At 44.7% G+C, this 11,120-nt stretch overlaps 1 pseudogene; it reads right to left on the reverse strand.

Moving 5' to 3' along the window:
- Window positions 1-585: 585 nt before the first annotated feature.
- On the reverse strand, window positions 586-2,541 carry LOC143397504 (cysteine/serine-rich nuclear protein 1 pseudogene; annotated as a pseudogene).
- Between the last annotated feature and the right edge of the window lie 8,579 nt (window positions 2,542-11,120).

Genomic DNA, 11,120 nt, shown 5'->3' on the forward strand with positions numbered 1-11,120 from the left:
TCACAGGGCTTGCATCCACACCTGGTATACACCAAAGCCCAGACAGGACAGGATGCAGGACAAAAGAGACCCTGCCCCCAGCACTACCTACTAGCCAAAGAGGCACAGCTAAAGCTGCTTTAGTCTCCAAATAAATCACGGAAATAAATTACAGTCTTCACAGTCCAGAGGTTCTAGCCACCCCATGGGTCTAGGGCTCAGAGTGGCATGAGAAGCCTGAAGAGGCTGATTAGCCCAGTTTCACTGTCCTTGGGCTAAGGAATATCATACAGAGACTGAAAAGAGGTCTTCGAAGCTCCAGGAGAGCCATATCTTCTCTTCCTGGCACATGCTGTGGAGGTGGAAGAGCACTGTATGGGTGTAGAGGGCCAGACTGCTGAAAGGGGGAAGCCCCTCCCCGTCTCTTCGGCATACAAAAGTTAATAAATAAATAAATTCAGAGTGTTTCATGGAAACCAGGAAGGCCCACACACCTGTGGCTGAGCCAGCCAATAGGAAACTTGTTACCTACAGACCTTGGAGAGCCCCCAAATCACAAAAAAGCAGCATCGGGGCTCTTGGGGCAGGGAATAGGTACCCTAGTCCTCACACCTGCACAGGCTCTATCAGAGAGGCCAGGGCAGTGTCCTCAAACTGGCTGTCCGATGAAGAGGGCCAAGGTGATGGCAACTGGTTCAGATAAGCCCTTGAGGGACTCCAAGAAGCAAGTGCTGCCATCCCCGGGTGGAGAGGGGCCAGGCAAGGGGCCGTGGGATGCCTTAAAGTTGTCCAGGCTGCCAGGCACCTTCTGGGAGGTATAGTGAGGCCCCAAACTGTAATCTGGCAGAGACTGGAGTAGCTCGAAGGAGTCGCAGGAAGACAGGCTGAGGTCCACGGTCTTGCTCTGGCGGATGTCCACACTGGGTGGCACTGAGGTGCCAGGGAGGCTACTTTCTCTCAACTCTTCAAAGCCACCATTTAGGAAGCAGCTAGCATCCAGGTTGGCATTTTCATCCAGGATGCCCGGCACAAAGCTAGAGCCAGAGTAGCTGTGGGTCCAGCTGGCCAGGCCACCAGGGTCACGAGTAAAGATGTCGGTTGGGTAAAAGCAGCTGAGGTTGTCCAGGTTCCCCACACCCCCTTCCTCTTCCTCTTCCTCCCCACCAAGGTCAGAGTCACTGAAACTCAGGATCCGCGCCAGGCTGTCATCATCCATGCTGGGCTGGAAGCCAGGGCCAGGCAGGCCTGGATGGGTGGGGTGTTCTGGGGCCTCAGTAGCGCCTGATGAGGACGATGTCGGTCAGGTAACTGCTGCAGTTATTGTCTCCCAGCTCACGGCTTGCTGGGGGGTTGGCCCGCTGGGAAGAGGACACCATGTCCTGCTCGCCAGGGTTGAGTGCGGCTGCCCTGTGCAGCGCCAGGGTTGAGTGGGGCTGCCCTGTGCAGGAGCCCCCAGCTCTCCAAGGCTCTCGGCCCCCTGCTCCAGCTGCAGGCGCTCGAGGGTGTGGATGAAATGAGTCTGCACACGCGCCTCATTAAATTCCACATGGCCTTTGGGTTCTCACAGCCCTCCTTAGAGCAGCCACAGGGGAACCCTGTGTGGTCCCTCTGACACTTGATACCCGCCAACCTGCAGCTGCAGGTCTCAGGGTCACAGACCCTATCGCAGCGACAGCCACAGTCCTCACGGGATTGGCGCAGCGCCTACAGTTCCCGCTTCTCCTCGTGGTCGATCCTTCGCACACCTGCAGCCCGCAGCAAAGCACGCCTCCGAGCTGGGTGGTATGGTGGGAAGTTCACTTCTTCCAACCGGCCGCCTGCGACAGCCACTGCCAAGTCTTCTTCCACAGAGGCATCACTGATGGCATCCACTGTAAGTGGCAGGTCTGCCTCTCCCTCGGGTACTCCAGAGGCCGAAAGATTCCATCGCAGCATCTCCAGCTTCTCCTCTTACAACCGCTGGCGGAGTTTCTCGCGCGGGGCCGGGCTTGTTCCTGTGTAAACTCACACGAGGGGAAGTGGCAGCAGGCGCTGTGGCAAGGGGCCGTGCCTAGAGTACAGCCACCACGGCTGGGCACACTGATGAAGCCCTGGCACGGTGGGAAGTAGAAGACAGTGATTCCTGTGAATGCAACACGGCATGGGCGCTCCCGAGGAGCCCGCTTCAAAATGGACCGAGGGGTGAAACTTTGGGAGCCACAGAAGTCCCGTTCAGATAGGGGCACCTGGCCCCCGGGGCTCTCTTCACCTGAGATTGAAGAGCTTGGGGAGCAGGAAGGAGAGACGCAGTCAGAGGCGGTGGAGGAGCAGAACGAGGAGGAGTCCTCCTCCAGTTGGTCAAACTTCCTCTTCAGCAGCCCAGTCACGGTTGCAGAGGTGCTCTAGGGGCTGGCGACAGACTGCCTGAGAGCTGGTCACTCGCCAAGGTCACCGAGGCGACCTTCGTCCCAGCCCCGCACGCTCCGCGGTCAAGCCGCCTTCACTCAGTGCCTCTGGCAGCTGCAGCGGTGGTGGGAGACTTAGAACGCCTTCTTGATTGCTGCTGTCTTCACTTGAAGACATCAGACTCTTGCTTCTTCACTCCTCCAAAGTGGGCTCTGAAAGTGATTGCTCAGGGAGTTTCCAGAAGCTTCGGTTCAGACTAGGAGAGCACTGTTGATCTCTCTTGTTTGGGGGCTTCAGCCACCTGTGCAGCTACCGGTTCCTCCAGCTCTACAGCCTGCAGAAGGCCATTGGGGACTTGTGGTCAAGTAAGCCAATCTAATCAATCCCCTTTCTATAATCATACTTCTTGTTGATTCTGTTCCTCTCCGAGAACCCTGACTACTACCCCTTTCAGGTCACTGTTTCTGCTTCACGCCATAAATTTTGATTTAGTGTGTTCCCATCGTTTTTAGTTATCTATGTATTTTCTTTTTTCCCTTGTGCTTTTTTGCTTGATCAGATTTTTTTTCTTTCTACAAATTTGTGAATTTTCACTTCCCTTTTTATCACAGATTTCTAGCTTCATTCTATTGGGTGTTTATAAGATACTGACAGTTATCTTTAAAGTATTTTTTACAAAGTCTCCATGATAGGCCATAAATATCTTTCATGAGGAATTATGGCCTAATTTATTCCAACAAGCCCCAGTCCTCCTATAATCATACTGGGAATTTGTTTCTCAATTTCTGAATTGAATGGAGTGGAGTATGAGGTGAGAGATCAATGAAAATATAGCACCAGATTGCCCAAAATAACGGGGGTGGGGGTGGTGGTAGGGGGTGATGAACAACTTGTGTAGATTGATACAGCAGGAGTAGGAGCCCTTTATTGTAGGACAGGAGCCATATTTATACAATCCACACAGCTTATCTTAATTAGCATAAAATAGATACAGCAGTCAACCAATAAGGAATCTCCACACTTAATGACTCGCTGGCATTACTTCACAAACCACTCCCTCTGGCATTTTGCCAGGCGCCATCTAGACTTGTTTACAGACTCTAACACCAGATCTGAAACCAGAAACTTATTTCCCATTTTTAAATTGCTTTCTGGAACTATTCCTAGTCAAAAGTATTCTACCATGTAGGCAGAGTTCAGGAAGGAAAAGGTTACAAACACACCATGTTGTGATTATCTAAGTATTTTGCTGACAACCCCGCTAAAGCCAGAAGAAAAATGTCTATTTTTCAGTGACTAGTATGGAGCAAGACTGCCTTCCAATTCCAGAGGACTAGCAGACGATAGGTTTTTCTTGTTGTTGTTAATCTCCTTAATTGAGCTTTGTGATGGAATTTCCTTTCAGGATTAAAGCAAATACCACCCAGGTTTCCTGTAGGTGATTAGAAACTCCTTGGAGGCCAGAGAAGTTTCAGAACACCAAATCTGCTGCCTGCTGAGTCCTTATACTTGGTGTGAGGCCCACAATGCCATGGAGCAGCACTTTCCCTGCTGAGCGCCACAGACTTGGCATCCTGCAGACCAGGCGCCAGGGCTCCAGAGGCCTCCAACCCTGAGCTCAATATATTCTGGGTCCCAGTTGCTGCCCTTCTACATCCAGCCACAAGTTATCACCCATTACAGTGAAGAATTGCACTGTGACCTGCATTCCACACCCCAAGGACATTTTCTCTGGCATTGGTCATGGAAAGATGACTCTCCCAGAGCACAGGGCACCCTGCATCAGGACACAGAGCCTCTTGACCAGGACCAGGTGTCTGCGAAGCCGCAGGCACCTCCAGGAAAGTCAGGGGTCTTGAAGGTGCCCTGCCATTGACCACCCGCTGAGGATCCCTTGTGTTCCAGGTACTCAGTGAGGGAGGTCTAGAGGCCAAGACCTCTGGTGGTAACCCTTCTAAGAGCCCTCTTCCCCCTGCCCCCACCAGTGGCCAGAAGAAAAACCAAGGCTACTGGGAATGGATCCCGGCCCTTCTGTGCAAGACTCCCTGAGGCTGCTTGAGTCTGTAAGCTTTGGGACCCAGAAGCACTGAGATTTCCCCTGCAACCATGTTTGGAGGAGTGTTTTGGAAGGGATCACCTAGAAGTAAAGCTTGTGTTTGCTAGTCCACCATGGAGGCTTCAGAACTCTTGTGCACTTTTCTTCGGCTTCCTCAATAAAATTGTGCCAAAACGTGAAATTCTTGGGTGTAGTATACTTCTGCTGGGGATGCTAGGGAAAGAGGAGGCTCAGACCACTGGGTGATGAGAGACCACATCCAGGTCTAAGTGCTTCAAGTCTGAATCTAAGGGGGCACTCCCTTATTGTTCTTTCTCTGCTGACAGCTTGGGTTAGTGGTCTGCCGCAGTTTCTGGCTGGGCACAAATCATGAGTCTCCACACAGCTTGTAGATTCAAACAGCAATTCTTTATTCCCGAACTCACACCGGCCGTCTACAAACACGCTCTGGGGGAATCCACGTTCTCTGCCCAAATCCACTTCTCCCAAAATCACTCTCTGCCCAAATCCACCCGCATGGGCTTCTGTCTCCCAAAATATACTGTCTGACCCTAAGCACTCAAGAGGAACTCAGCAGCAGGATACGCCCTATTCTAAAGGGGGAACACCCTAATCTCCTATTATGCTAAACCGCCCTATTCTAAAGGGGGAACACCCTAAACACGGATCCTGCCCTGGTCCTTGAGCAAGGTCACCTTTCAGAAGTCCTTCCACTAGACAGCATGGGAGTAAGCTGGCAAGGAATTTGTCATACCTACTTGGCTGATGGCTCCCAGCAGTGGTCTTCAGGGTAGAGGTGGGTATCCGGAGCACTGGTGTATTAGGTGTTCTACATTCACTGCATCTCCAAGCAGATACATAGCAGCCTTGAGAACCCAGATGGGAAATGATCTTCTGCGCTATCCTGTCACCAGTTTCCCCCAAGGCTGTTTCAAGGGTGCCGTGTCACCTTGCAGTTAACTAACTGACATTTCTGCCTGTCTTACATTCAAACCCACCTACAACCTTCTGCTTAAAGAGATTCACAGTCTGACCAGGCATTTAGGGTTCAAAGGAGTCATGAAGCCAGAGTAGATAATCAAGTCCAGCCAGAGAAGATGGCAAGCCTCCCAGTCTGGGTCACAGCTGCCACTACACATTTGACTGCACTCACTGCGAGGCCTCTCAAGAGACCCCAGAAGCTAAATCTTCAAACACTGGGCCTTGGTATACACCCATTGGCATAGATTCTCTAAAAGACTCCATCCAGAGCATTTTGCTGCCAGAGCCCCTCCAAGGAACTCTACTAAAGATGGCCTTCATAGACTCTACTTTTCCTGGCATTTTAAAAATTTGAAATTGAAATCATGGGGCTTTGGTTTTTGACAATCTTACAAAACGTATCTCCAGTAATTTTTAGTTTTTGTTTTGAGACATGATCTAATGAAGTTGCTGAATTGTCTCTTTTTTTTCCATACCAGGATTGAACTGAGGGGTACTCAACCACTGAGCCACATATCCAGCCCTATTTTATATTTTATTTAGATACAGGGTCTCATTGAGTTCTGTAGCACCTCACCTTTGCTAAGGTTGGCTTAGAACTCCCAATCCTCCTTTCTCAGCCTCCCCAGTCAATGGGATTACAGGTGTGTGCTACTCTTCCCACCCTGTCTTGAAGTTGTAATCCTCTTGTGTCAGCCTTCTAGGTCCCTGACATTACAAACCTGTGCTGTCCTGACCCACGTGGCAAGATTTATCTTTACAATTAATTTAGTATTCAGAAAGCCAGAGAACTGTTTCTCAGGGATATTATACAAAATATCAAAATGTAGCTAAATTTTTGCTCCAGTGAAATAACTTAAAAAAATAGTACATAAAGTAATTGTAATGAATATATAGCAAATAATTCTGGTATGCTAGAATGTGCTAAGGTCTTCTAGTATATATAATTCTGGGAAGAAAGTGGGTTCAATAAGTAGTGTATTTGTAGCATCTATTTGACTAAGAAGGAAAGTAAGGGATGACTTCAAATTGCATCAGAAAACTTACACTCCATAGTGTGTAAGAGAATGAAGCAGTTTGGTTTTGAATCAACACATGAGATGCTAGTTCCCTAGGTTTTTAAGTCCAAGTATAAAAGGTTGATCCCTTGGATTGACATTTACATTTATATTGTTCTTGGTATTTGTCTCTTGCGTTGAAATTTCACCCTAAGGTCTTTGCATGTAGTCTTAGTTTGGCATTTTGTTTCAGTCCAAAGGGCTTTCTTCTTTCCTTACTGGCCTCTCCTTCTCTTTCCTTTCTTCTCTCTTTCATTTCTCTCTCTCTCTCTCTCTTTCTCTCTCCCCCCCCCCCATCTTTCTTTCTTTTCAGATACTGCACAACTTTGACAGATCCCAAACTCCAGGATGACTTCTATTGCCAATGCAGTTCCAGACACTTGCTTTTTCCTGGACCTCTAGGTAGTTTCTTCTTCCTAAATTTTTTCTTCTGCTGCCTTTTCTTTTACCAATCTAGAGCTCTATTCAGTGATGTTCTCCCCCCACTAAGTTTCACCCAATTCTGACTGCTGATATGTCCTTGCCTTAAAACTACATGAGTGTTTCTCCTGGAGCAGAAGAGTAATGATGCTTGGGGGCAGTGTGGACCTGGAATCTGGAAAGGAGAGTTCAGATTACACTGGGTATCCAGAGTTCTTGACTGTTAGGGTGCTAAGTGTTATGAAGTGAAAGATTTGAAATCATGATTAAACATTAAGCAAGAAAACAGATTGGGATGAATAGTAGGAAAAAATGGATTTGAATTAGGCAAAGTGGAAATAAAGTACATAAGATGGAATGCTTGCTGCTTTTGAATGTACTAATTATTGATAATTAGATCTTATCAATGTCATCCACCCAAAATCAATTTAAAAAGTGATGAAAATTATGGAATTCTTCTCAAATTCCCACAGATAAATACAGATTCATAAATGCTTCTTCAATAGGAAAGATAAGCATGGCCTCACTAATATTAGACCAAGAAAGTTAAAAGAAATACACATTTAAATGGCATATTAGGAAGTGTTAAAAACTTTCAAAACAGGGTCCAGGGATGTAGGTCAGTGGTGGAGCACTTGCCTCCCATGCATGAGTCCCTGGATTTACTTCTGGCTATATAAAAAACAAGAAGGAATTTTCATTTTAACTCATGTTGTTACAATGTTGGAAAAGGGCTGGGGTTGTAGCTCAGTGGTGCAGGACTTGCCTTGCACATGTGAAGCACAGGCTTAGATCCTCAGCACCACATTAAAAAATAATAATAATAAACAAAATAAACATATTGTGTAACTAAATAAAAATTTAAATGAAGGCAAAAAGACCTTTCTCAGTATGTTGATTGAATAAATTTCGTAGGCTCCTTCAACATGGAACATAGCCATGTGTTTTAACAATTTTAAATATACTATATTGATATAGGAATCCCACTTTCAGGAAATTATTCCCCAAATTCATTCTATTAAGGAAAAAATAGTGTTCTTTCATACTACAAGATAAAAATGATGCTCTTAGTTAGAAATAAGGCAACCCTTAGAATCCCAAAGGGAATAGATTGTATAGAGGTTCTAGGACATATTAAATGCCTTATAATTCCAAGAGGTAGAGAGTATTAAGTATTTTTAAATATATGTAAATATTTTTAGTAATACAAACATGGCTCCTTGTTGATGTGGAATCATGTAGATTTTAAATCATTATACAAAGATAATGATGTTAGACAATTTTGTAGATTTTGTGTAGGATCTTTAATCAGAAAAATATTTGATAAAATCAATTCTCTGTTAATCTCATATCTTCAACTTTCATTCCTTTTTCTGTCTAGCTGAAAATTATTCTAATGAAAGGAAATTTTAGTAATGACTTTTTTAGCAAGATATTTGTAGAGTCACAAAAACTATAAAAATATAATAATATTTTAGTTTGCAAAATGGATGCAAATGGTATCAATAATAATTCAATTAAGAAGTTTATTAAATTATGAAATGGATGCAAAAGATATTGAAGATTATTAAAAGACAAACTTTTAAATAATATAAAGATTAGTTAAGACAAGTAAAGATGTCATAGTACAGTTAAGTGGAGGTCAAGTCAGGAGGTACCTCCATCTCTTCCTGGTGCATTTGCTAGCTCAGACCAAAGCACTTGGCCTCTCCCTGTGTTACTTGTCAAAGGCTGAGCCTTTCTGAGGCTGGGGAATTGCAACAGAACCTGTGGCCCTCTGCTCCTTGCAGGGACCCACCATGACTCTTGGCCCCAGGCACATTTGTAGCTTCAGGGACTCATTCCTGCACTGAAAACCCAATCAATACCTTAAACTAGAAATCTTCTTCTTTCACTATAGTTTTAAGACAATATGTTAATATTATATATCAGATGTTATATTAGGCATGAGAGTTAACTTTTATTCCCATTTTAAAAAATTAAGATAATTTTTTAGGTCCCTAGTGTAAAAGGCCCTAGCACTTTGCCTAGTGGGTGGGTGAGCCCTGCCTAGTATCCTAGTGATTTGTGTTAACAGCAGCTGGGGCTCTATCTCTAGATGGGCCGAATTATGAACCCCTTCAACACAGAATTCTCCTGGCCTAACTGCATGCTTAATATGCAACTTTGTGCCTTACAAAAATATCTAGGCTGGGTGTGGTTGTGCTTGCCTGTTACTCTAGGACTCAGGAGGCTGAGGTAGGATGTTCTTAAATTCAAAGCCAGCCTCAAGCAAATTAAGGAGGTCCTAAACAACTTAGTGAGACCAGGAAATATAAGAAGGCCTGTGGATGTATTTTGGTAGGTAAGCAAATCTCCAAAACTCCCTACCACCACCCAAAAAATGACTAATAAATGCTTCATAACTTTTGTAGGTTTCCATCCCTTGATTCTCAGGACAATTCTGCTTGAGTCTGAGAGGTTGGCCATCTGTGCAATTCATTCTTGCTCCATGCTTGTGAATACCTGCCGCAGTCTGGCTGGGCACAAAATAACCGAGCTGCCAGGAGGCACTTGTAGGTTCAAACAGGAACTACTTTATTGCCCAAACTCCACCGGCACTCCACGTGCACTCCCTGGGAACTCTCCCAGCTCTCCACGAGGCTCCAGGAGAACTCAATGGGAATTCTGCGAGAACTCAAAACTAGTAGGCACTGGAGGCAGCAGGAGCTGCCCTATTGCCAGACAGCAGGGGTCTATATAAAATTGAATACACAGCCTGTTTCAATCCATCATCATCCAGTCACAGCAATTATACACAGCTTAACTTAATTATCATCATCTTAATGTCTCCTTACCTCTCATCCACTCCTTCTAGCAAAATGCCAGGCACCATCCTGACTCGACTTGCTGTGGCTCTCAACAAATACCCTGGTCTCTAAGGAGAGAGAGGCACACAGAGAGAGTTGAATGGAGTATTCAAATATGATGGGTTCAGGTGTAATTGTTTAATAACAAATTGTAATTGTAATTGTTGACTCCAAATTTTATTTTTATGTTTTTAATGAATAGCTACATTAAAGCACTTTTTAAAATTGTGGTGGATACCTCTGATAGGGAGCAACCAATGCCAAGGGTCCTGAATTTCACAAGTTTAAGTTCCATCCCTACAACTTTATAGATGTGACACTCAGCAGGTGATTTAATATCTATAGTCTTCATGTTTCCATCTGTGAACTGAAAACAAAACCTTTCATTGGTAGTATCATGATACAATTCATCCATAAGTGATAAGTAGACAGCTCAAAGCAGAAAATAATTTGTTAAATTATGATTATTGTATTAACATAATTGATGAAATCATAAATACGAACTAAATGATTAATAAATTATAAAGGTTTCTAATGTGTGTTTCTTCTGCGAACTTATGGCTTTTCCTCATGTCATGTGCTTGGAGTAGTTACATTCTAGTGGATCTTTCCTTCAGTTTATCAGACACTCTAGTCACAAAAATGGGAGTGCATGAAAGCAGAGCTTTCCTTGACCAGACATTTATCTTCAATGGAACCAAGTCAGTTTAATTCAGATATTTAGGGAGCATGAGTGGTAACCTGCCATGAGTGAAATTCTATGATGGATGCCGCATTTAGAGACTTGAAGCTGTTTCCTGCTTTTGAAGAGCTTATGTTTGTGAGCAAAAATCAAGTTAAAGTCAAGAGACAATGCAGGACACAGCCAACTCTCATACCCCATGGTGGCTGGTTAAATGCAAAGTAACCTAATGTTCATGATAACTCTATCAGAACCAGCCTTTTATATGAACTGTGGTGGGGGGAAGAGACAACGTTAGGAATAATCATGAAAAATAAGGGAATAAAGAGGGAAGATAGTCATAACAAAAATTAAAAGGGAAACAGGAGAAAGTAAAAATAAAAAGTGAAGGAAAGGAGGGAGACAGGGATGATGGAAGGAAGAAAGGAAGGAAGGAAACAAACTACGGACATCAGAAGAGGCAGATGGTTATAAGCTGTGGCCCAGATAGCCAATAGTGGCAGGTTGTAGAGTTCAGTGGAGAGAATGGACTCTCCACACTTGGGTCATGGAATAAAACTTCTAAAAGATAAGCTTTTAAGGATGAGACAGGCACAGGTTCAAAAACTGTATGTATGTATAGAAATATCACATTGTAGTTCATAAATATGTTCATTTGTTGTGTGTCAATTGACAACATTAAAAGAGAGAGAGAGAGAGAATTGAGGGCA

This window comes from Callospermophilus lateralis, chromosome 1, assembly GCF_048772815.1.
Source record: "Callospermophilus lateralis isolate mCalLat2 chromosome 1, mCalLat2.hap1, whole genome shotgun sequence".
Taxonomy (NCBI): Eukaryota; Metazoa; Chordata; class Mammalia; order Rodentia; family Sciuridae; genus Callospermophilus; species Callospermophilus lateralis.